At 41.1% G+C, this 26151-nt stretch overlaps 1 pseudogene; it reads right to left on the reverse strand.

Moving 5' to 3' along the window:
- Window positions 1-15496: 15496 nt before the first annotated feature.
- On the reverse strand, window positions 15497-24335 carry LOC104874002 (annotated as a pseudogene).
- Between the last annotated feature and the right edge of the window lie 1816 nt (window positions 24336-26151).

Below are 26151 nucleotides of genomic sequence, written 5' to 3' on the forward strand. Positions count from 1 at the left end.
TGAGTCAGGAAGATCTCTGCCAGTGTGAAGCCAGCCTGGCCTACACAGTCACTTCCAGCCTATACAATAGTGAGATCCTGTCCCAACTACACACACACACAAACACACACATACACACACAAGACAGAAAACAATGACAAAATATTTCAGTGTTGTCTCAGTCACTCTCCTCATGGCTGAGACAGAATACCCAACCCTGCTTTGGCTCATATTTTAGACACGTGAGTCTTTTGTGCCAGTCGCCCTGCCCCACTCTGGGCACATCAGAGGCTCTGTCTGCCACCTCCCACTCTGCCCGGCACTAGGCCACACCATTTCTGGGTATGCAGCAAGGGTTTATGGTCCCTCTGGGCACCCGTGTCACCCCACCCAGCATCCTGCACCTTCCCTGGGCCACTGCAATCTCCCCACATATGTCCTGGGTCTCCACAAGACCCCACATGTTATGAGCCTGTCCCGACAACCCTGGAATATTACACATCAGATGCCCATCCTTGGGCCCCAACCAGCAGGAATTCACCGCTGAAGCCTCAGGATCCACCACCCCATCCCTTGCCTGGACCTGTGTCCCTGCTTTGACAGTTACCACATGGGTTTACACACAGAGGTGCTGTGGCAAAGCATAACAGCTCAGTGCTATCACCAAGTGTTACAGCAGTGTCACAGCCAAGGGCCCCAGCTCTGAGGCAGAGCCAAGTGTTTTAGCTCTGAATTGCAGCTCCCATAATTTGAAGACTTGAGAATCCAGAAGTCACTCAAAGATAGGGGAGAAAAACCTTTTATTTCACCGGCAAGCTTAGAGAAGTTCATCCTTTAAAGTCTGAGCCCTTCACCAGAAATGGGAGCATCCTTATAGGGGTAGGTGAGCATGCTCACTAAAGCAGGGGGGCGGAGTAACAGAACATTCCTGAAAGGCACTGGGGGCTAGCATGCTTACAGAAGCAGAGAGGAGAAGTTAACAATAGTCTTGAAAGGGATGGATCAAACAATATTCTTGAAAGGGGCAGAGTTAACAGAACATTTCCATAAGGGGTGGAGCTAACAAAACATTCTTGAGAAGTGAGGAAGTTCAAACAGTTACAAAACATTTTGATACATTGGGCCTAAGTACTGCCCAGCACAAAACATTTTGTGGAAAAAAACATGGAGGCAAGTCAAAGGCAAGGCAAGCACCTGTCTTATTGTATATTTTTGCTCTATCAGACGTCCCCACACAAGCCCGTGGGCTATACAGAGGAGCAAAGAGGACTGTGACTTGAGGGATGGAAGATGGCAGCGTCTGGGACAAAGACACTCTTCAGAAAATATGGAGGGATTTTTCTGTCTGTCTTTTTTAAGTCTGTCTTTGACCTAGATTTCTGTTCTTTCTCCTCTACTCTTAAAATGTTTTTTTCTTTTGGTGGTGTTTGGAGTTTAATAACCAATATTCTTGTTCCCCTTTTAAATATGACATTGTTTTGTTTGAATAGGTCCTTTTTCTCTTATTTTTTTGCTCTCTTTCAACTCATTTTCTTACTATTTTTCCTCACCCTCTAGTTTAATCTCTATTTCTTTTTTTTCCTTTTTATTGAGTTTATTGGTACATTCTAGGTAGACAGTGCAGTTACATTCATTACTGGGATCTTGTACCTTTACATGACAGGTCTTGATTCTCATTTTTTCCCCTTGTCCCTGCCCTCCCTTCACCCTCTCCTCCCCTCCCCATTTACAAACACTTTATTTCCATTTTTTCATTTTCTCATACTTTTTTCTTTTCCCTTATTCCCTTTCCCCTACCCTTCCCCCTTTCCCTACACCTTTAGCCCTTTTCTTCCTATTTCACATTGTTAATTATCCCATTAGGATCTTGTGTACTATTATAATTTTTCACACCAGAGAAATTATTCTGTATTTACACATGTGTGATTTATTTATTTCACTTAGTATATCCTCAATGTGTATGCATTTTCCTATGAATGACTCTAATTTCTCATTCTTTATGGCTGAGTAGTATTCCATTTTATAGAAAAACCACATCTTCTTTACTCAGTTTCCAACTGATGAGGAAATGCACTGTTTCCATGTTTTAGCTATTACAAACTGTGCTGCTATAAACATAGGTGCTCATGTGTCACTGTGATATAATTCTTTTGGAAAGATACCCAGCAGAGCTATGGCTGGGTCAAATGGAACCTCTAGTCCCATCTCTTTGAGGTATCTCCATATTGATTTCCACAGGAGTTGCACCAGTCTGCACTCCCACCAACAATGGAGAAGAATTCCTTTCTCCCTACAACTCTGCCAACATTTGTTATTGTGTTATTTCTTGATAGCAGCCATTCTTTGTGGGGTGAGGTGGAATCTCAAGTGTTGTTTTCATCTGCATCTCTCGAATGACCAGTGATGTGGAACATTTTTCATATATTTACTTGCTGCTTTTACTTCTTTGTCTGAGAACTGTTCATTTCAGATGTCCATTTTTGAATTGAGTCTTTATATTTGTAGGGGGTGGTTGTTTTGAGTTCTTTATATTTTCTAGACAATAACCCTTTGTCTGAGGAGCAACTGGTAAAAAGTTTTTCCCACATTGTAGGTTATCTCTTAGTTCTGTGGATAGTTTCTTTTGCAGTGCAGAAGCTTTTTAATAAGATGAGATCCCAATTGTTGATTCTTTCTGCTAGTTCCCGTGCTACTGAGGATTTGTTCATAAAGTCTTTTCCTATGCCAATGTCTTCCAGAGTTCTGCCTAACTTATCTTCCAGCAAGTTTAGTGTTTCTGTTTTAATATTTAGATCTTTAATCCACTTAGATTTTAATTTAGTGCATGGTGAGAGATAAGGGTCTAGTTTTAATCTTTGGCAGATTGAGATCCAATTTTTCCAACACCATTTATTAAAGAGGCTATCTTTCCTCCAGTGGGGATGGTCAGCTTCTTTGTCAAAGATGAGGTAACTGAGTACATCTGGAGTTGTTTTTGTGTCTTCCAGTCTGTTCCACTGATCCTCAGGTCTGTTTCTTTGCCAGTACCATGCTGTTTTTAATCACAGTGGCTTTGTAGTTTAGTTTCAAATTGGGAATGGTTATACCAGCTGCCATGTGTCTGTTGCCTAGGATGACTTTTGCTATTCTAGGTCTCTTATGGTTCCAAACGAATTTTTGGATTCTTCTTTCTAGTTCTGTGAAGTATAGTATTGGAATTTCAATTGCCAGTGCATTGAATCTGTATAGCAGTTTTAGTAGTATGGCCATTTTCACTAAGTTGATTCTTCCTACCCAGGAGCAGGGAATATCTTTCCACTTTCTTATATCTTCTTCAATCTCTTTTTTCAGAGTGCTGTAGTTTTCAGTGTAGAGGATTTTTGCTTCTTTTGTTAGGTTGATTCCTAGATACTACATTTTTTTGGATGCTATTGTGAAAGGAATTGTTTTCCTAATTTCTCTCTCAGTGAGTCTGTTATTTGTGTACAAGAATTCTATTGATTTTTGTATCCTGCTACTCTGCCAGAAGTGTCAATTAAGTCTAGAAGTCTTTTGGTGGAGTTTTTTGGGTCTTCAATGTAGAGTATCATATGGTCAGCAAATAATGACAGTTTAACTTCTTCCTTTCCTATCTTTATTGCTTTAATTTCTTTCTCTTGTCTAATTGCTGTGGCTAATGTTTCCAGAACTATATTGAAGAGGAGTGGTGATAGTGGGCATCCTAATCTCTATTTCTTATTATTTATCCTTTTATTTTTTTCCTCTTACTGCTATCTACTACTACCAGTTTTATTTAACTTCTTACTATGATCTTTTATATCTATCTTACCACTTGCTTCCCATCTTCCATTGCTTACTTTTTCAAAGTCTAATTTTTTTTCCTGAGGTTCCCTTATTTATCCTTACTGCTGTAAACATTTACACTTATGAATCTGTAGATGGCTATGTATATCTTACTGCAGTTGAACACTGGTCTATTAGGAATTTAGGTAAAATTGCTCTGTTGAGTAGATAGCTACTGTATATAAACGTATGGTTTGTCTTAGAATTAGTACTATCACTATAGAGCTTCCTATGGTTAGAGGTGGTACAGTGTTAGTTATCATAGTATGTCATTGTCTTGTTTGCATTTGCTGCTATTTTTGTTGCTGATTTTGCTACTTTAACCAAGAAAAGCATAGTTGTTGCTATCATTTGAGCTCCTCTGTTAGCCAGGAGTGGTGGCACACACCTGTAATCCCAGCACTTCGGAGGCTGAGGTAGGAGGATCACCGTGAGTTCAAGGTCAGCCTGGGCTACATAGTAAATTCAGGGTCAGCCTGAACTACAGAGCAAGACAGACCCTATCTCAAAAAAACAAAACAAAACAAATCACCTCTGTATCAATATCTAGACTGTCTGGGGATCATAAATAAAACTGCCCAATATCAAAGCACTGACCATACGACCAGATATGCTGTAACATTCTTCCCTAATAAATGGGGCTTGTTGTATCCTGGGACAGACATAAAGGCCAATAGGTAGTGCCTAGAAGACATCTCTGAAAAGAGGACATTACCTAGAGGTCTCAATGCTAGCGATAAAGCTACTCATTGTAAGTAATTTACAAGCCTCTGCACAGAAAACAGAGAGCAGGGGGTGGAGAGAAGAGGCAAGCAAAATGCCCATCAAAAGTTCCCAACTCCCCTGTGGCAAACTAGGAGGCATTGAAGGGGAATAAATCAAAAGCCATGGAACTGAAATACTTGAAATGGTACCAGTGGAAGTAACAAAATAAGTCAATAAGAAGCTCAGCATATTCAAAACATTAATAATTGCCCAGGTAATTAAGGAAATAAAAAGTTGTAAAAACAAATAACTAGTAAATCTAGAGACAATACTGACAAAGAAATGGAGGAGCTAAAGAAAGACATACAAATAATGAATACCAGACATAGAAAACAACTGGAATCCATAAAAAAGTCTCAAAGTTCTGTTTGATCTCCAGGGGATTAAAAACTCTATTGAAAATATAGGCAGCAGGATCAATGGCAGGACACAATGTCAGATATTACAGTGTTTGGTGATCAGATGAGAGATTCCTTATATCAAGGGATCATGAAATATCCATCTAGGAAATGCTAAATGGTGCAAAGATGAACAAGGTAATATTGAAATAATACATTTCTTAAGTGTTCTCAATACTAGCAATAAAGCTACTTGCCATAAGCAATGTACCAGCAACAATGCAAAAATTAAATTTTAAACAATAGAAAATAGAAAATGAGAAAACACTTAAGCAAAATGCAACGCTAAACTTCCATCTCACCAAAGGCAAACTGGGGGCAATGAGGCAGAACAGTTTGAAAGCCACCCAACTAGACTCTCTGAAGTGATAACAACAGAAGTAACAAAGCATATGAATGAAGCTCTAGAAAAATCAAATCAGGATTAATTTCTGGGGTAACTACAGAAATGGTGACCATAATGAAAGATAAGCTTAGTGTCTACAACAGATACAGATTAACAAAAAAATAGAAGATCTTAGGAAAATGATGGAAATGTTGAATGTCCAACATAGGAAAGAAATGGAATCCATGAAACAGATTCAAACAGACATCTAGGAGATTAAATATTCAATTGAAAGTGTATACACATTAGAATGAGCCACTGTGAGGGCAGAATACCAGATATAAAAGGCAGACTTGTGGTTAGTGATCATGAAAAGAAAAATTTTGTAAAAATAGAAAGGAACCATGAAAAATCAATCCAATAACTGCTAGATGGTGGAAAAAAAAACAAAAACAACATAAGATTGATTGGTATCAGTAAAAAAACAAGAAGTAGCACAGAAGACATTAAAAAAAAAACAAAACTGTTCACAGAAGCAATGGTAGAAAACTTCCCAAGCATGGCAAAAAAAAACTTGACATACAGATAAGTGAGACATACCAAATAGCCATGATCAAAAATATTCTACACCAAGGCATACTACAGTCAAGACTCCATAAATAACACAAGAACAGAAAAATAAAAGCTGTTGGAGAAAATAAGCAATTCACCTATAAAAGAAAGCCGATGAGCCAGGCCTGGTGGCATATGCCTGTAAATCCGAGCACTCGGGAGGCTGAGACAGGAGGATTGCTGTGAGTTCAAGACTAGCCCGGGCTACATGGTGAATTCCAGGTCAGTCTCAACTACATAGTGAGACTCTCTCAAAACAAAAAAACAAAAAAACAAAAAAGAAAGCACAGGAAAACAGTTGACTTATCAGAACAAACCCTCAAGTCAAGAAAATCTTGGGGTGAATTATTTCAAGCCCTCAAAACAACTATAATGTGGATTGATGTACCTCACAGAACTATCTTTCAAAACTGATGGAGATATAAAATATTTCCATGACAAAGAACACCTGGGGAAATTCATGACCACCAAACCAGCACTCCAAAATGTTCTCAAGGACATTCTAGAAAGAGATAACAAGGACTACAACTACATGAGCACCAACAGAATGAATCTACCAGGCAGAGCAAGCAATTAGAGAGGAAAGATAGGGACAACAGCAACAGGAAAATAATATGTCAAGGATAAGCCAATATATATATATATAATGTATAACCAGTAATGTTAATGGTCTCAATTCACCAATCAAATGAAACAGATTAGCAAAATAGATCAAGAAGCAAGATCCAACGATATGCTGCAGACAAGAAACACATTTAATAAAAAAAGAAATTCACAGACTGAAAATCAAAGAATGGAAAACAATACTCCATATGACAGGAACCTGGAAAAGACACAGGGGTAGCTATTCCATTTGCAGACAAAGGAGATTTCAAGCCAAGACTGATTAAGAGAGACAAAGAAGATCACTACATTCCTGTAAAGAGAACAATCCAACAGGAAGAGATAAAAATCATGAATATGTATGCACCGAATACCACTGCACCTAACTATATAAAATATGAATGTATAAACAAGTATTAATGTAGCTTTTGGGTTTTGATTCTGTTGCAAGATCCTACCTCTTAAATTCATTGGGGATGAAAAGTTGCTGCCTATTTGGCCTCACCCATGGTTCTTTGGCACTGGCCAAAGGGTACTGTTTATGAGCCTTAGACAATCTTTGCACACCAAGAAGAACACCTGATTAGAACAAGTATGTCACTTTAGCTAAAGTAGTACAATAGTATCATCATATGCTGCCTAGACAATGACAAACTTTAGTAACTATTAATTTGCCACCTTTAACCATTTGAACTAGATTTCTGATTATATAAGAAAATCTAAAACAAACCAGAAAATTGTATACAATAAGTATCCCCCAGGATGGAGATTTTATCCTCAGAAAAAAATTTAAAAGAGGGTGGGGGAAAAACAGATAAATAGAAGAGGAAGATATTACAAGCAAGGCTGGAGAACAAAGGAAGGAAATTAGTGAAGATGACAGGAAGGAAAGAAAGAAGGAAGAAATGAAATTAACAGAACAGAACAACAACTAAAAACTAGAAACAACGTTTACGCTTAGATATAAAAAACAATAACAAACAATCAAGACTAAAAGAAAACAAAACCAAAAACAGGAAAAGAAAAAAGGAAACATAATAAAAGAGAAAAAAAAGTCCACTTCAAGGCGTGTTTCGCTGTCATTCATAGCCAAAGTGGGCAGACAGAGTCCAGGTATGCACTGACTAATCCTAATAAATCAGCCACAGATTTATGGCTGGGTATTGGATAATCTCAGCAAGTCTGCACCTTTAGTTCTGAAGCTCAGGCTGGTTTCTGGCTGTGAAGCTAGAACCTGTTTTATTCATCCAGAAAGACCCTATGTACCTCCTGCCAATTTGACTTTGTCTCCTTGACTCCTGCTGACTTGAATTCAGTTCTCCTCACCCTGATGGAGCCAGCCTGCAGGTACTCAGAGTTTTGAGTTCAGCTGGGTCCTTTTTAAGATGGCTACTGGCCAATCATCCTCTCCTGGGGTACATGTGAATCCAAATAACTCACCAGTCACGGCAGTATTGCATCCACTTCTCTGTTCCACTGGTGCTTTTCTCTGTGGAGGTCTCTGGGTCACCAGTACTCATCATGCCTCTTCAGGATTAAGTTGCTCTTCCCATGCAGTGAGTCAGGACTCAGGGAGAAAGCACCACTTGCCCCCTCCTTCTTTGTTGAAGTCTGTCTCTTTGTTCTCCCTGTGGGCTTCACTTCTCACTTTAGATCCTTCCTGGGTCCTGGGAACCTTCTTCTCTCCTTCTCTTCCTCATGTTGCTATATTATTCCAGCATCTGGACACCAAATCCCAGAGAGGTTCTTTCCCTACTGTTCACAACTCTGACATCATCTCAGAAGTCCCATTCTGCATTTCTGTATCTAGCATACAGGATTTCCTTTAAAAATAGCAAGACAAAAGCTGGGCATAATGAAGCAGAAGGATCATTGGAGTTCAAGGCCAGCTTGGATTACAAAGTGGATTCAAGGCCAGTATGTACTACATAGTGAGAACCTGTCTCACAAAAAAATTAGCAAAACAAAGAAAAATAATTACTATGAGGTGTGGTGGTGTATGCTTGTTATCTCAGCACTCTGGAAGCTGAGGCAGGAGGATCATTATGAGATCCAGGCAAGCCCGGGCTACTTAGTGAGATCAAGGCCATCCTGAACTACAAAGCAAAACCCTGTTTCAAAAAGACCAAAAAAAGAAAAATAATTACTTCCTGAGGGACTACTGTGTATACCAGGATAGCAGGACACCTTCAGAACGGCCAGTTCTTCCCAACCCCATTTTCTTTTTCAGTTCCACACTGATGATGTTATGGAAGGACTTGGTAGAAGCCTTAGACCACCTCCTATTTCTCTGCTCACCTGTTGTCTCTCTTCTTATAATCTTACCCAAGTATGTCTTGCCCTGGGTGTGGGAAGGTCTGGCAGGGATAGCTCTAAACCCAAGGAACTTTTTTTTTTCTTTTTCTTTTCTCCTTTTGAGGTTGGATAGAAGAAATGAAATCTAGGTAGAAAAGAAATAGGAAATCATAACTAACAATTGTACTTCATAAGAAAACTACAACTTTCACGACAGCTGAAGTAATCTAAAGCTATGAACTGACTCACTTTTTAAAAAATAAAGTGTAGGAGCATGGCAGTTTCTGTATGTGTGGAGGTGTTATCAGGTAGCTGGAGCTAGTGTCTTGGTTTTCAGGTTCTTTTGTCTTGAACAAATAATCGAATGAAAACAGTGACAAAGTTTATATGGAAAGTGAAGGATAAACGAGAAACAGGCTCTGCAGAGTGAACTTGGGCTGAACAAAAGAGAGGAAAAAAATTAAAACCTAAAATTAAAAAAAAAAACACCCTACAGGACATAGGATGGGCAACCATTAGGAAAGCCATGGCAGCACACGTTCAGGAACCTGTGAGAGCGCCATACACAGGGCCTTGGGAATCATGTGATGCATGTGTGCTAGAATCTGGTCATGTTTACTCCCACAACCAGCTTTGCCACGCTCTGCCTTCCTGCCCCAGAGACTTTGAGCAGGGTCCTGGCAAAGGGAGTTACAGACAGACAGGAAAAGGCCAAGTCAGAGAAGGAGTCAGGAAGATTCAGTGATCAAGGGCAGACACTTGGAGGCTCAACAAACAAAGACCTCATTAGATTGGTAACATTCCTTTGCCCAGGAAAAATATATCCATACAGCTGTAAAGAATGTCTTTGTTGTGTTTATACTGATAATTTTAGCAATGTACTCATTTCTGTGAGTATAAAAGCCCTGAGCTGGCAGTCCTTTTAAGACAACTTTTTTAGCCCCCTCCCAGCTTTGTTCACTTCTGCTGTATAAGAAAGGTTGTTTTCTGTTTCCACTCTATGATGAATATTTTTGCTCTGTCTTTGGCTGGTACTGTAAATCCTACTCACGTTTCTTTCTGGCACATCCTGAAAATTCTTGTTCTGTGACAGGAGTCAGGGAGCCTGCTGCAGCAGAGGTGGGGTGGGGGTGAAACCTGACCAAAGACCCAACCTGGTGACAATTTTCTGTAGCTCTGACAGGTGTCATTTTCACACCACTGGCACAGAAAATTTCAATATTTAAATGTGAATGAGAGCATGAAGAAGGAAGGAAGGCACAAAAGAGCCATCTAGCTTACACTATGACTTTTGTCTAAATTTCCCCACAAAGACTCATGTGGTCACAGGGAGGCTACTCAGAGGTGGCTGCATCCAGAGTGTGTGATGCTGGGATTGATGCGTGGTGCAATGCTAGGATGAAGAGTGCCCCACCCTGGCTGTGAGTGCTACCTGCAATAAGGTTGGGTAGCTTGGATAAAATAAAAGGAACAGCAAGAGGGCCACTGCTTCACTTGCAGCCTTCTGCCTGCCATGAACAGTTTCTCCTCTGCAGTCCTGCTCTGACAGGCCACCCTGCTGTGGAGCCAGTCAACTATGGAATGAAACTTCTGCAAACTGTGAGCTAAATAAACCTTTCATCTTTCAACTTTGAATGTCGAATACTTTGCCTCAGCAAAAGAAGAAAATAACTAAGACAGATTGTTTTAGGGGTTGGTATTTATGGTCTCCAGCCTTGGGCAATGGAATTCTACCCTTCTAGTCCAGAACAATGCAGTTTTACTTTAGGATTCAGAGCCAAAGATACAGCTATTGGTGAAGAATCTCTATCTTGTTTTACTCCTATTGTGCTTGTGGCTTCTTCTACTACTACAGCACTACTACAGATGGGAGTAAAAGGTCCAATTCAGATACTTCTAGATAAATACCATCCAGCACCAACATGGTAGTAATCCATCATCATAATATTTAACAAATTCTAGCAACAAAATTTGCCGGGTTTTAAAAAATAATTTAATCCTCACAATTAACATACTGCCTCAAAAATGAAAAAGTCCATTAAAAACAGCAAGACATGGGTGAGCATACCTATAAAACCAGCTACTTAAGAGGTTCAGGTGTGATGACTGAAAGTTTGATGCTAACCTGGGAAACTTAGTTAAAACTTGTTACAAAAAATTTTGGTGGTGGTTTGGGGGCTATAGCTCAGTGGTAGAGCACCTATGGGTTCAATCCCCAATATCTACAAAAGAAAACATTGGAAAAACACTACACCACTACATGTCGAAAGCCAGCAATGATGAAGGTGTCAAAATATAAAATGTTATCTCCTAGAGGTAAAGGCCTCCTTTGAGCTGGTATGGTCAAACCTAGCTGAGACAAAAATTTGAAAATTACAGAAATTACCCAGATGCATGTATAGTGTCATTAATTACTCCCACACTTTGGTCATTAATTTTTCTCCTCCTCTTCCACTTTCTTCTTTTCTTCCTCCTTTTTCTGCTTCTTCTCCTTCATCTTCCTTTTTGAGACAGAGTCTTTGTATGTAGTTCTGTCTAGTTTTGAATGCATCAAGTAGCCTAGGCTGGCCTCAAACTCACAGTGATCCTCCTGTCTCAGCATTACAAGTACTGGGATCACAGGTATATGCCATCGCACCAAGCTGGGCATTAATCACCTCATTTATTTATTTATTTATTTATTTATGGTATGGGGGATTGAACTCGGGTCCTTGCACTTGCAAGGCAGGCATTGGCACCACTGAGCTAAATCTGCAGCCCATGGTCATTAATTACTTTAGGGAAAAAACATTTTTCTTTATTGAATTCTTATTTCTCAATTAAAGGGGCTGCTATACCACATTTATTTCTGTGTAATACTCAGATCAGATTATGGCCAAAGCTTCAGCTAATTACTGATTAGTTCAGTAATTTAAGAACTTTTTCCCATGAATACTCAACATTCATGTTATAAATGTGATGGGAACTGAGGGAAGAAATGTTATTTTCTACCCATCCTCATCACAAGATTCTTATGTAGAGATAAAAATCCAAGGCTGTCAGCCAGCTTCAACTAAAAAGCCTACAAATAAAACCATTGCAGTAGACAAGATGTCAGAGGAGCTAATAAAACCAGCTTATGGTGTTCTAACGTATTTCTCTCCATACCTTGTGTTACATAACAGATCAAGGTCTCTACAGACTATTAGGAAAGATAAAGGACTAAAATAAAAGCTGCCCAAAAATCGAAGCTAGGTACAGAGAAGAACAAAGCAGGTCAATGAGATTTGCTAAAATAAAGCAAAAGTAGACTCAAGAGACTGTCTGAGGACAGAAACCAAACTGCCCAATGACACAATAAAAACTAAATAAAATAAAGAAACTAAATAAAAGGCAGAGTCCAACATAGATTAAGATTTAGATGAGCTTGTGCTAAAATAATTAAATCAAGGCAGAGTAGGAGAAAGGTCTCTGGAATTCAATAAAGATATACCATGAGCTGGGCATGGTTGTGCACCCATGATCCCAGCACACTGAGAGGTTGAGGCAGGAGGATTGCAAATTCAAGCCAAGTCTGAGCAACTTGGTACTTTAGCAACACCCTCTCTCAAAACAAAAAATAAAAAGGGATGGGGGCATAGCTCAGTGGAAGAATGCCCTTGCTTTAATACCCAGTATTGGGGATGGGGCTATGTGCTGTAGCAGCCTTCATTTTGAAGCACAAAGCCTGGCAGGTGTTTCTCCACTGGTTCTGAAATTACAGTACTGCCAACCAGATACTTTTTCTTTTTTCTTTTTCTTTTTTAACCAGGGATCGAACTCAGGGCCTTGCACTTGCAAGGCAGGCATGGCGCCACTGCAACCTAAATCCCCAACAACCTGACTTTTGACAGGAGCAAACATCAGATTGTTATGGGTCAAGTAGCTTGCTTTTGTTCCTTAGACATCACCATCATCTTGCCAACTCTTTAGTGCATTCAGGTGGTTGCAGAAGTACCGGGCCAAAAAGCATGAAAATGAGTACAGATCTCTCTCTGCTAATAAACAACTCCAAGCACATGACCTGGCAGCATTAAATCAGCAGAGCCCTATTTACATTACATTACTAAGAGCAGAAGTTGGCATATTTGCAATGGATTTGCCAATTGGCTCTTCCTAAATGTATCTCAGTGGTAGAATTGCCCCTGCATTGATCCTGAGTGTCACAAACATACATACACGTGAGGAGGTGTGGGTAAGGAGGTTATAGCAAGAACAGTTATAGTGGTGGGTAGCAGACAAAAGGAGAATGAGAAAAGCAACAGGACAAATGTAAAGGCAGACTAACGACCTCAAAACCTTAGGCATCTGGATTCACGTGTCACATGTACTAACAAATCTGCACATCCAAATAACAGACTATATTTTACATGATACTAAGTAGTTTAGATAAACATTTATAAGAGATTAAAAAGCTTTAAGCATTAGAATAAGGCTAAATGTTAGGATTATTTGTTTGTTTGGGTTTGGTTTTCATTCCTTGGGAATGAATACAGGACCTTGAGCCTGCTAGGCAAATGCCCTGCCATGAACTACATCTCCTACCTCTTACATTTTATTTTGAGGCAAGGTCTTGCTGTATTTTTTGAGCTGACCTTGAACTTGTAATTCTCCTGTTTCTAAATTGGTGGAGGGCATATTGTCTATGTTCTTGGTGTCCAGAAAAAAGAATTCAGCAGGACTGCTGAAAGGAACAACAGGATCAAAGATTTATTGGAAGTTAAAGGCATATCCCACAGTGTGGACCAGACCAGTGACAAGAGCTGATGGAACCCAGGGGGCTTGGTGCTGAGGGTTTTAAGCATTAAAGTTTGGAGTGGGCATGAAGAGATGGACTGAGGTTTGGTTCCTGCCAGCGGTGGAGTTTTTGACCTTTTATGTTCTTTAGGGAATTGTCATGATATCTAAACCTGAAGTAAGTGTGTGTGTGTGTGTGTGTGTGTGTGTGTGTGTGTGTGTGTCTATACCAAATCTGCAAAGTCGGCGACATGGTAATTAGTGCCGGATTTGGCCAAGAGTTGCAGAAGACCATTGGGTCCAATCCTGCAACTTACTGTGTATAAGCTAAGTTACCTGGTTGATTCCTCTCATTTTATTTTGAATCCTGGTCCTGGGCTGATATTTAACTCAGAAGGTGGATCTAGTCCAGAAAACAGACTCCAAGGAAGGCCCCTCCCTTCTTTCTCCAGTAGTTTCCTTAGCTACTTCCTGCCTCAGCCTCCCAAGTAGCTGGATTTACAGGTTTGTGCCACCATGCTCTGCTTATTTTTAGAGAGCAGACTGGAAATATTTATGAAGAACTCCACTCCGGGGGCTCATGCTAGAGTATGAGATCAACAAGGTACCTTCCCAATCCTCCTTACAATCTGGAGGAGGAGAGATTACTGAGGGAGCCACAGGTATTGAGCTAGGGAAGGGCTAGAATACAAAACATGTTAAAGGGATGACAGGAGCATGAGAGGGTCTCACTAGATGTGGACAGTGACAGAGAGGCAAGATTGTAAGATGAATCTTGATTTTCCACATGGATTGGGCATAGTGGCACACATATATAAACCCACTTAGGAGGCTGAGGGAGGAAGATCAAAAGTCTGAGGCTTTCATGGGTACTGAAAAACCCAAAGAACTGTAGGTCTGATTTCCTGATGGAAAGTTGGGTAGATCATGGTGTCGCTAACCAAGATAGGAAAAGTAAGAAAAAAAATTTGGGGGAAAAGGGGAGTTCATTTCTGACATTCCTAGAAGACAGACAGAATTTAGATATACTAACTTGGAGTTCCAAAGAAAATTCTTCAGCATTGTCTATCTGTGATCATGAGAATCATAAGTAACACTGAGGATAATATATATAAAGCAAGAAGAAAAATGAAGTAAAGGTACTTAAGCAATATCTATATTTAAAACATGTAGATTAAGAGGAGCCTGAAAAAAAGACTACTGTATTGAATACTATTGATATAGTAAATCTGGCATGGCAAAGCTGGTTGGAGAAATGAGTGAGTCCCGCCAATCACAAGATCCCAGGACAGCGCCAGATAATTCTCAGGACCCCATGTGTAGAACTTTCCACAAGGTCCATGAGATGTGGATGACATAAAGAAGACCAGATGCCAGGAGGAGCCTACTATCATGACTGCTACATTTCCCAGATGCAGTGTGCACTTTTTTAAAAAAAGAAAATGGTTTTTATTTTTAAAAACATGATAAAATGTTTAAATTCATATTTTAAAGTTGATGAAATCTCAGATTTATATAACATTTTGTATCCAGTTTTTTAGGCAACAAAAACATCAGTGTGCTCAAACATTAACTCATTTCACTTTTGCATTAATAACAAATTTATTTATACAGTAGTCCTAAATAGGCATAAGAACTGCTTTGTATTATTTTGTTTTTAAAAGAAAACACTACTTAATAAACTATATCATGGGGTCAGGGATTTAGCTCAGTGGTGTCTCACCTGCCTTGCAAGCTCAAGGTCCTGAGTTCAACCCCTGGTACCAAACAAACGAATGAATAGTAATATCATAACCCCAAAAGTATGCTGTGAAGGTATAAAAGGTCAGATGGAAAAGAGCTTCAGTTTAGTCCCACTTTTTGGTATGTCCTGGGTTGCCATTCTTTATTTCTAAGATTATGATTTTTCTTGTAATTGGTTTAGTTTTAAGATTGTAACATATTAAGAAATTATTATTGATATAGGCTTTTCAATTTGTCCAAAATTATGCATTGTAAGTGGAGTTAAGCAGCTTTTCCAGTTGACAAATGGATCTATGGGTAATGACCTATCTCTTTAATAAAGCTTGTGACAATTAAACCAACAATTGATGGCAATGAGAAAACTATTGATAGAGTACAATCAGCGAATGTTCAACTCAATATATGCAGGAATCTGTACTTTAAGTAAAAGAATGAATACCTGAGCAAATGGTAACCAGGTATGAAGAAAACACAATGAGCTTTTGCAAAAGTATTCTTTTAGAGTTTACAGTGTAACTAGGGAGAGATGAAGAAGGAAAATATGATAGTCCCATTGATATAGGAAGTTATTGGAATAGCCTGTACCAAGGTAATAACCTCTGACCAAGAGGTTATAAAAGCCATAAATAAAATTATCATGAAAAGTGACAGGCAGTAACTCTGTGTGCTGACATAGAGAGGACACTGGTAAGAATAAATATTCTGTGCCTTCCAGCTTTGGTAGATACCTGGTTCTCCCAGAACATAAGCAAGGACTGAAATTCAAGTTAAAATTATTGCAAAGAAGTAAAATGAATTCTGATGGTTATATGAAAGCTTGGTGAGTTTAGAGAAATTCAGGCAATAATCTATACAAGATATTAAGAAGACTGGATAATGCAAAAAGCCATAGGTGAGAAATTCAGGCAATAATCTATACAAGATATTAAGAAGACTGGATAATGCAAAAAGCCATAGGTGAAGGAAATAATTTGAGCAAAGAGGCAAATATGGTATTTAGTAAACCTAACACCTAAAAAAGTACAAAATCCCTGAAATAAGATATAATGGAAATGTTTACCAAAAATAAAAAGTCAGCAAATGCTAATGAAACACAAAAACATCCCATAAATTTTTGATAGCTGTTTTTCTTCTCATTCCTACCGTGAGGATTTTTAATAATATTTTCCCAAGTATGATCCAGAACAACAGACGAGGGGAATCCAGAGGCTGATTGTTTGCTGTAACTGGTCCTGAAGAAAAAGGTGCCATAGTTTTAGTTAAATCTCAAGAAGACCTGCTAAAAAATACATGCTAAAACACCGTTTTAGGTTATTTTCCATTCACATCCTGCAGATTAACTTGACCTTTTCTGAAAAAGTCCCCTCACGGGTTCGCGGTACAGGGACGTGGAAGCACAGCTGCCGACAAGACGACGGTCAGGTGGTGGGTGCTGCTTGGAGAAGGAGGCCCGGAGGAAGCGACCAGACGAGTCTCTCCAGAGAGTCTTCCCAATCAATGAGCCTCCTATTTTATTTTTCTTTTGCTACTTTCAGTTATGTCACCGTTGGTTCCCTGCATTTCAATTCACTATGCCCAAATGCTATGTGAGCTATCCTTTGCTGGTTTGAAAATCTCTGCAAGTTGAGTCGCTGGTGTTCCTCGCAGGGCTGCAGGCTGCTCCTTCCACCAGAGTCCATCAGCAGAAACCATCCAGCCGGAACTCGCCAGCGTGTACTTTTTCTTTTTGTCTTGTTCTGCCCAAGTGCACACTGCAGAGCTGGTTTCTCCCATTCCCCTCCCCCTTTCACTTTTTTTTTAAAAAAAAAACTTTTGTTGTTGTTTGTTTGTTTCAAAACAGGGACCCGCTATGTAGTTCAGGCTGGCCTCAAACTCATGGCAATCCTCCTGCGTCAGCTTCACAGGTGCTGGGATTGCTTGTAAACACGTGCCACCACACTCAGCTACCCTTCACTTTTCAAATAAACTTTTGGCACTATTTTTGGCTTGGGCTTGTTCACTCTTTGTTTGACACAAGAGGGATCTGGAATACTTCTGATTGGTGAGCCATTTGTACAGGAACTCCCCAATAAAAGGATTTGGTAGAGGAATGGAAATAAAATCAGGGAGATAGTGATATTATGCAAGCTAAGTTAAGCAAGCACTGAGAAGTTGTGTGTGTGTGTGTGTGTGTGTGTGTGTGTGTGTGTATTTTGTGTGGTACCCCAGGGCCTTTATACTGAGCTACATCCTCAGTCTTTTTCAATTTTTTGAGACAGGGTCTCCCTAAATCACTAAGTTCCACAGGCTGGGCTTATTCTTTAGATCCCCCTGCCTCACCTTCCCAGGGGCTGGAATCACAGGTGTTCCACCGCAACTTGTAGGTCTTTTTTTTTTTTTTTTAAAAAAAGATCAGAGAAATTTGAGCATTTTATACTGAAGACTCAGTATAAAGAGTTTGAAAAATAGCAGCATCAGCACTCCCTGTTAGACATGCTCCATTTCAGGACCCACCCACATCTAACGAATCAAAAGGTGCCTCTTAACCCATAAGTGAGCAGGAAACAGGGATGCAAATTCAACAGTCCAAGCAGATTTATTGCTAACTCTGAGAGGTACTTCTCTGTATGAGCAGGTCAGAGAACCTGTGTCTTACAGGCTAAGAGGCTTTTTTTTTTTTGTGGTCCTAGGGATCAAACTCAGGACCTTGCACTTGCAAGGCAGGTGGCAGAACTGAGCTAAATCCCCAGCTGAGGCTTTGTTTTTATTAGTGTTTTTTGGGAGGCCTTTTGGGGAGTGGGTTGGAGAAATGGTGGGTTTGGTGGCTTACTGCGTCGTCTGTGATCTTGACATATCCTCGGGGACCTAAGTTAAAAGGAAACCTGTTTTCTCCGGTGAGTCAGCTTATTCATACCGGCAGTATCCTCATCCAGGCTCTACCATTCCTGGTTTTAAAGTGGTATGGGAAAATGGGTCATTGTTCTTTTCTTGGCTACATCCTGCTGAAAGGGGGCACTGAAGTGATTTTGTGGATGTTTTGGCAAAGGCCATTTGGAGGCCATTTACCCTGGAAAGGGCCACTATTGGTTTCTGAAAAAAATCTTTGGAATGAATTAATTATATAGGGAAGAAAAAGAAGGAAAAGAATAATAAGCAAAGGGAGGCAAGGAAAGATTGGAGCCAATAAAGAGGAAGAGGAAACAGATTGGAAGAGACTTCAAAGAGTTAGAGTCCCTTCATAAAGATATTTTACTCTGACAAGACCAGAGTGTTGATGTAAAAGCAGTATTCGGGTATGGAGGTGCACGCCTATAATCCCAGAACTTGGGGGCTGAGGCAGGAAGATTTCTGTGAGTTAAGACCAGCCTGGGCTACATAGTGAGTTCCAGGTCAGTCTCAACTACATAATGAGACCCTGTCTCAAAAAACAAAAGCAAACAAAAAATAAAAGCAGTATTATTGTTGGAGCAGAGCACATTTGATGCCCTATGAGATCAAGGCCTCTGCAGTTTCTTGGATAACTGAAGCCAGGGAGTCTACCTGATTTTGCACATGTCCCAGGTGGTCAGAGACTTGAGTCCCTTGGGGAGTTTTTTTGACATCCTGGTTAATTCTGAGAGACTTCTAGGGCCACAATCCTTTCCAATTTCTGGGATTATTCCCAGGCTGGACATTTACGGGACTAGCTGTATGGCATGTTGTGTTCTGACATGGGTTATGAGGAAATAGGGATGGGTAGATCTGATTTTGCTGTACAAACGTGAGTGAGGAGGCCTAATGTACAGGTTCAGGTCAAGTTGGCAGGTAGGTAAATGGGTGGCTTTGTCTCCGCACACCCAGAAGGTGACAGTCTCTAGGGGAGGAAGGACATCGCATGAGATAAAATCAGGACAGGAGAAAGTCTGGAGGTGGGTTAGAAAGTAAATGTCAGACTACCTCTAATTTGTGGAACTAATATGGAAGGAAGAGCTAAAAGCTGCAGCTGTCAAGGGGGAGAAGGGTGAGACTGGTTAACACTGCAGGACCCTCTTGGCTAAGAGCTATGAATTTTTGGTTTAGGAAGACTTTACCATCAGTGCCTGACTGAGGTGTACCGAGGTATTTGAATTTTGGGGCACCTCCATGGGCTAGGAGTGTCTTTCAGGTGTTCTTTCCTGTTTTGGCAATATTCAGATGTGGTAGTGTTTAGACTGCCTTGGAAGGAAGTGTATCCATGTACCCGTAAAAGAGTTCCCAGATGGTTAAAGTTGTGATGATCAGAAGGTGGGAGGAGACAGATAGTAGCTCTGCAGAGGGAGGAGTCTAAAGAGATGAGTGCGGTAAAGTGATCTTGATTCAAGAAATGCAAGGAGAAGCAGGTTGGGATTGATGAAGCCCATTTTGGGGAGGGGTGGGTTTTGGCCCATTGTGACAGTCGGTGAGCCTTTAAGGCCTGTCTGAAGGGTATCCTTTAGAGCCCCTGGGAGCCTGGTATCAGATCCTTCAGCTCAGGCTGTGCCCATGGGACTGGGAGTTTCAGTGAAGTATAGTCCTGGAGGAGTGTTTATCTATGTTCCAAGGGGATTCTTGCAAAGATGAAGGCAGACCCATCAGGGTGTTGGATGGTTCTATTTAAGGTCTGGATGATTTTAGTTGTGTGAGTGCCTGACTCAGGTATCCAGGAAGGGTCTGTGTTGTGGTTTTAAGAGTTAAGAGGATGAGTAACGTTGAGAAAGAAAGGATAAGATCAGGAGAACATAGGAAGTAAAGGTGATGATTTGTTCTGGGCAAAAAGTATAGAGGGTTCCCTCTAGCCAAAGGTCTTGGATTATGATGTCTAGAAAGGAAGAGGGCAAAAAAATAGGAGAATTCTTTTAGAAAGGTTAAGAAATGGGCAATTATGAAGAGAGAGACTCATGGAGCTATCTAGCTGTGTCTTTGATCTATTCAGTCATAGGAGGTAGCTTTCTGATTTTCAGGGATGTGGGTCCAGTTGGTGTACACTGGAAAAGGGGAGAGGTGGACCTACGAAGAATGACCTTTTAATTTTGCCACTGTTGGCGTGGTCAGGATTACCTCAAAGGGTCCTGTCCATTTTGGTTTTAATCCCTGAGAAGGGTTGGGGGCACTTTAGGAACAGAGGAGTGAGGGTGTCCAGGCTATTGAGGGTTTTGGAAGTGTGAGGCCAGTATAGTTCCAAATGAGATACCTAGAGGTGTTAAGTAAGGAATTTGAAAGGGAGGAGCACAGGTTTGAACTGGAGGTAGGGAATGTGAAGGCAATGAGGGGCCTTCTGTATAGAATCTCAGAGGGGCTGAGCATAAGAAGTTTGTGAGGAAGAGACCTGAGTTTGAAAAAGGCCATGGGTAGGATTTTAGTTCAGTCTAAGTGCACCTGGAGGGAAAACCTGGTTATGCTCTGTTTAAGAAGGTGGGTAGCCTTTTTGACCTTACCCGAGAATTAGAATTCATGAGAGATGTGAAATTTTCAGGTGTGGGAAGAAGCTACCTTTCAGGGTGGTGATCTGCAAGGTAAATTCAGGTCCATTATTGGTTTGGATGGAGGTTGGCAGTCCAAAGTGGGGGGTGATTACAGTGAGTAGAATATGTGCTACTGTGGAGGATCTTTTGTTTGATGTAGGAAAGGCCTCTATCCTGAGAAGGTGACATCGAGGACAAGGAGGTATCTTTGTTTTTTTCTTCCTAAAGGCATCTGACTATTTGCCAGTCAGTGCCAGGGAATGATCTCTGAAACTGAAGGGTGGGAAGGGAGGAGGTCTGATGTTAGTGTGGTTTGCTATATGCAGCACTGGGTGGAAATCTTCTGCAGGGAGGTCCTAAAACTAGGGATGAGAAGTATGTGAGTTTGCAGGAACTGGAGCACAGGGAATGATCTGACATGGAACTGGTCATGGAAAGATGAAAAGGATTTGTTTTGCAAACTTTCAGGAAGGACCAGTTTTTCAAGGAGAAACAACCACTGACCCTATAGTCATGCTTTCTGTTCTTTGAGTAGTTATTTCTTGGAGTGAATAAAAAGGTATAAAAGGGAACAGAAAGTGGAGAATGGGGAGAGGTTTGGTTGCTGCCTGTTTAGTTATTCTGTCAGCCTTGTTATTTCTACAAATGCTACGTCTAAGATGTTTATACCGTGAGTTAGATTTTGATGGCCCTTGTAATGAATGACTCCATGGGGTAGAAAAACTGCCTCTAGAAGGTCTTGAATTAGGGGCCTGTTTTGCATAGTGGCATGTTTTGCAGTGAAGAATCCTCTTTCATGCCAGATTTGGGCAGTTGAGTATAGGATAGTATATGTCTATTTAGTGTCTGTGTAAATGTTGATGGTGTTTGTTTGTTTGTTTTGGTACTGGGATTGAACTCAGGACCTTGAGATTATGAGGCAGGTGGTGACACCACTGAGCTAAATCTCCGGCCCAATGGTTTTATCTTTTGAGAGAGTGAGAGCTCTAGTGTGATTAGTTCTGCCTGATATGAAGTTGTTCCTATGGGGAGGGCTACTGCCTCAATTACTTCTTGGGGAGGGTAGGAGGCATATGATAACCTTCAATGATGGTGTACTCTTCCTGGAAGAGGTGGTTTTTGAACCTCTTCCATCAATAAGCCAGTTGGAGGGACCCTGGAATATGTTCCGAGGTTATGTGATGGAAATGGGTGAGAGTAAAATCAAGGAGCTCCATGCACTCATAAGGGGTGTGGAGTCTGGGGAGTCAGGTACTGGGAGGAGGTTGGCAGGGTTTAGGACAGAGCAGAAGAAGATAACCGAGGGTTGTAAGAACTGAGAGTTCAGGACTTGAACTCAGGCCCGAGAAAGGTTAAAGCACAATGGCTGAGAGGGCCAGAGAGGCTGTGTAAAGAGAGAACCCATAGGTTCTGGGGGACAGTCATCTTTTGGGCCTCAAGGATAAGGAGTACAGCTGACACTAAGACCTGTAAACAGACTGACCAACTTTATAACAAGGTTGAGCTGTTTGGAAAAATTGGCAACAGGTTTGAGGGAGTCTCCAGCTAGCTGTGCAAGTGGTCCTAATGCTTGTCCTTTGCTGCCTGTTAGAAACAGAAAAAAGGGCCAGGGATTTAGCTCAGTTGTTCTGGCGCCTGCATCCCAAGCGCAAGGACCTAAATTTAATCCCTGGTACAAACAAACAAACAAACAAGCAAAAAACAAACCAAGCCAAACCAAAACAAAAAAACAGAAAGGTTTATTAGAATTGGGTTGCTTCAAAGTCGAAACCTTATAGAACGCCCTCTTGAGGGCCCAAAAGGAGATGGGAATTAAGTTTCTGGCACTCTTTGTGGGGAGGGAGTCCTCCATGGGAAGCTTCATAGAGGGGTTTCACAATGAATGAGAAATTTGGGATCCAAAGTCTAAACTAGCTAAGGAGTCCTGGGGAAGAAAGGAGATCTCATTTTGTGGTGGAGAAAGAAAGATTGCTAACAGCCCTTTCTGGGAGGGGAGTATGCAGTGAGTGGCAGGGGTGAGGTGAAAGCTGAGGTGCGTGACCTCTTGTTATACCAGCTTGGCTTTGTGTTCTGAGACACAGGATCCTTTTTTCCCCCAAGAATTTAAGAAGAAAGATAGTGTGGGATATAGAGTCACTTTTTGAGGGGCTGCAAAGCAAAAGGTTATTGACATATTGGAACAGGCCACTACGGGCAAGGTCAAGGCATTAAAGATCCTTTTGTAATGCTTGGCCAAAAAAAGTGTGGGGTCATCCAAAAATCCCTGGGGAAAAAATTGTCCATGTGAGTTGCTGGGTGAACAGAGACATGGGGTTTGTTCAAGTAAAGGTAAAAAGTTGTGGGAATCAAGGCTGAGGGGAATTAAAAAAAAAGGCGTCTTTGAGGTCTAGAACAGTCAGGTATCAAGATTAGAGTGCATATATGAGAAGTAAAAAGTTGTGGGAATCAAGGCTGAGGGGAATTAAAAAAAAAAGGCGTCTTTGAGGTCTAGAACAGTCAGGTATCAAGATTAGAGTGCATATATGAGAGGAGGGTGTAGGGGTTAGTGACCACTAGGTAAATGGGAACAACAGCTTTGTTAATCTTTTGGAAATCTTGAAGTAACTGGAAGGAGCCATCAGGTTTTGTTTTGTTTTGACAGGAAGAATGAGAGTGTTGTGTGAGGAGTGGTTAGGGATGAAAATTGGGGTTCCAAGAAGCCAGCTGATAATGGGCTGGAGGCCAAGATGGCTGCCAGGGTTGAGGGAGTATTGGTTGACTGGGACAGCTCAAGTAGGGTCCTATGGGGCTATTTTGAAGGGTTCGTGGTATAATGCTATGGAAGGGTTTTTTGTGTCCCAAAGAATAGGGTCAATTTGTGATTTGATAAATTGGATGGCCTTGGAGGGGAGGATCTTATTAGAGGGTTTGATTGGTAGGATAAAGTAGTACTTAAAAGTAAAGAAGGAGGGCTGGGGATTTAGCTCAGCGGTTCGGAGGCCTGCCTTGCAAGCGCAAGGACCCAAGTTCAATGACCGGTACAAAAAAAAAGTAAAGGAGGGAATATACAGAGATGCTCCCAGGTGATATCTTTTCCCAAAAGGGAAATGGGTAGTGGGGTCTAACAGGAAAGAATGCATTTATAGAACAGAATAAAGGTAAAGTTTTGGCTGGCATTTCTTTTCCTCTCCTCCCCTCTCCTTTCCTTTTTTCTTTGGTACCAGGGATCAAACTCAAAGCTAAATCCCCAGCCCTTGGCTGGCACTTCTATTAGGTCCTTCATTCCAACAACCGAGATAGGAGGGAAGCAAAGGTCCTGAATATTCAATAAGAACAGAAGGGGTTGGGCCCTGAGTTAACCAGAAAGAAATCCTGTTTTCTGGCTACCACCATTATTACCTGTGGATCTGTTGATGACATCATGGAGGATGCTTTGGGATCTGGGACACACCAATCAACAGCTGAAGATAAGGGCATGAGGGCCACCAGGTCTTCCCCAGACGCATCAGGTCTCTTGGAAGGGAGAGAACTCGGGGGAGGGGCTGACTTCCCCAGAGGGCAAGCAATTTTCCAGTGGCTCCACTGTCGAGTTAGCACGTGGCTTTGTAGGAGGTCCGACATCATGGCAAGCTTTTGCCCAGTGGCCTGAATTGCAGCAGCAAAAACAGTTGCTAGGTGAGTGCCACATGGAGCCTTTGCATATTCAGTGTAAAGTCATGTTGTTCAGAACAGAAGTTCTTCTTGGGCTCGGCAATATAATTTTCTCACTAAGCCGACCTTGTAGCCTTGTTACATTGCCATTGCCAAGTGCCTAACTAGCCAAAAACACCAACCAACTTGGTGTCTCTTACTAGCAACCTTCCTTGGAGGAACAAGACAGCTATCTGGTGCTTGGTTGATGATGCTGGAACATCTCTATCATGGAAAGGGATAGAGATCTTTTCTTTAGAATGGACACATATTCTGGGTATTGATTTCCCTTCCTTGCCTATAATGTTTCTGTTGGCACCACTATCCATGGACTCATAAAATGCCCTACCCATTTTCATTGTATTATGCACATTACTTCTGATCAATGAACTAATTTCAATTAAAGGAAATGCAATAGGCTCACGCTCATGAACTTTATTAGTCATAACATATACTCCATCCCCCAGGAGCACTTTGCTTACATAAACAGCAACACGGCTTACTGAAGACTCAGTTCACTTGCACACAACATTTGGAAAATATGTGGTGCTGCCTTGCAAGATGCAGTGTATGAGGCCTAAATGTGGTTCTGTCTTTCTCATAGCCACAATATATACAAAATCAAAAACTGGAAAAGGGATGCTTTTTTCTTTTTGGTACTGGGGATTGAACTTGGGTCCTTGCACTTGCAAGGCAGGCCACCGAACTGCTGAGCTAAATCCCCGGCCCTACTCTTTTCACTATTAGACCTACATGAAGAACTTGTTACCTATCCCAACACTGAATTCTACTAAATTGAGGTTTCATATCCCAAGGCTGAGATGCTTCCTTGAGTTCACAGTAGTGGTTCTGTTGAACTGGAAAATGAAACTGCCACCTGGATATTTAGTGCTCCTCATACCACAGAACCAACTGCTGAATAATGGAGTTGCTGTATTGGATGGGAAGACTGAATTTGACTAAGAAGGTAAAATTGGGCTGCTGATATATTTTGGAGGTAAAAATGATGTATTTAGCCCAAATAATTCTTTTTTTTTTGGTATTGGAAATTGAACTCAGTGCCTTGTGCTTGCCAGGCAGGTACAGTGCCACTGAGCTACATCTCTGGCCCTCAGCCCAAAGAATTCTTGAGAGGACAAGAATAGTAGCAGTGGCTGGGCATGGTGGCACATGCCTGTAATCCCAGCACTCAGGAGGCTGAGGCAGGAGGATCACTGTGAGTTTGAGACCAGCCTGGGCTACATAATGAGTTCCAGGTCAGTCTCAGCTACACAGTGAGACCCTGTCTCCAAAAAAAAAAAAAAAGAATTGTAGTAGCAGCAAAAGCTGGCATCCAAAGGACAACGGTGTCTTCTAAATGCTTGTTCAAGGTGTCCCTCAGTAATGAATCCTGTGCCCTGGATTTATGCAAGGTGGATGGTAGCCAATGTGTTAGAAGTAGAAGTTACCTTTAAGCTTGTGGTAGACTGGGTATTGAGGCAAACACAAGAGGAATGGAGCCCTAGTTACCGATGCCACTAGTTATGGCCAGACCATAGGAAGAAATTGAGACCTCTTAGAAAGGAGTGGGTGACCAATTACAATCAGTGAAACTGAAAACATAATTAAAAATTCACCAACTAAGAAAAGCCCAGGCCCAGATGGCTTCACTGCTGAATTCTACAAGACAGTTAGAGAAGAACTATTGCCACCACTCTTTAAACTTTTCAATGAAACTGAAAGGGAAGCAATACTTCCAGATTCATTC

This window comes from Fukomys damarensis, unplaced genomic scaffold (assembly GCF_012274545.1).
Source record: "Fukomys damarensis isolate Sample0158 unplaced genomic scaffold, DMR_v1.0_HiC HiC_scaffold_15, whole genome shotgun sequence".
Taxonomy (NCBI): domain Eukaryota; kingdom Metazoa; phylum Chordata; class Mammalia; order Rodentia; family Bathyergidae; genus Fukomys; species Fukomys damarensis.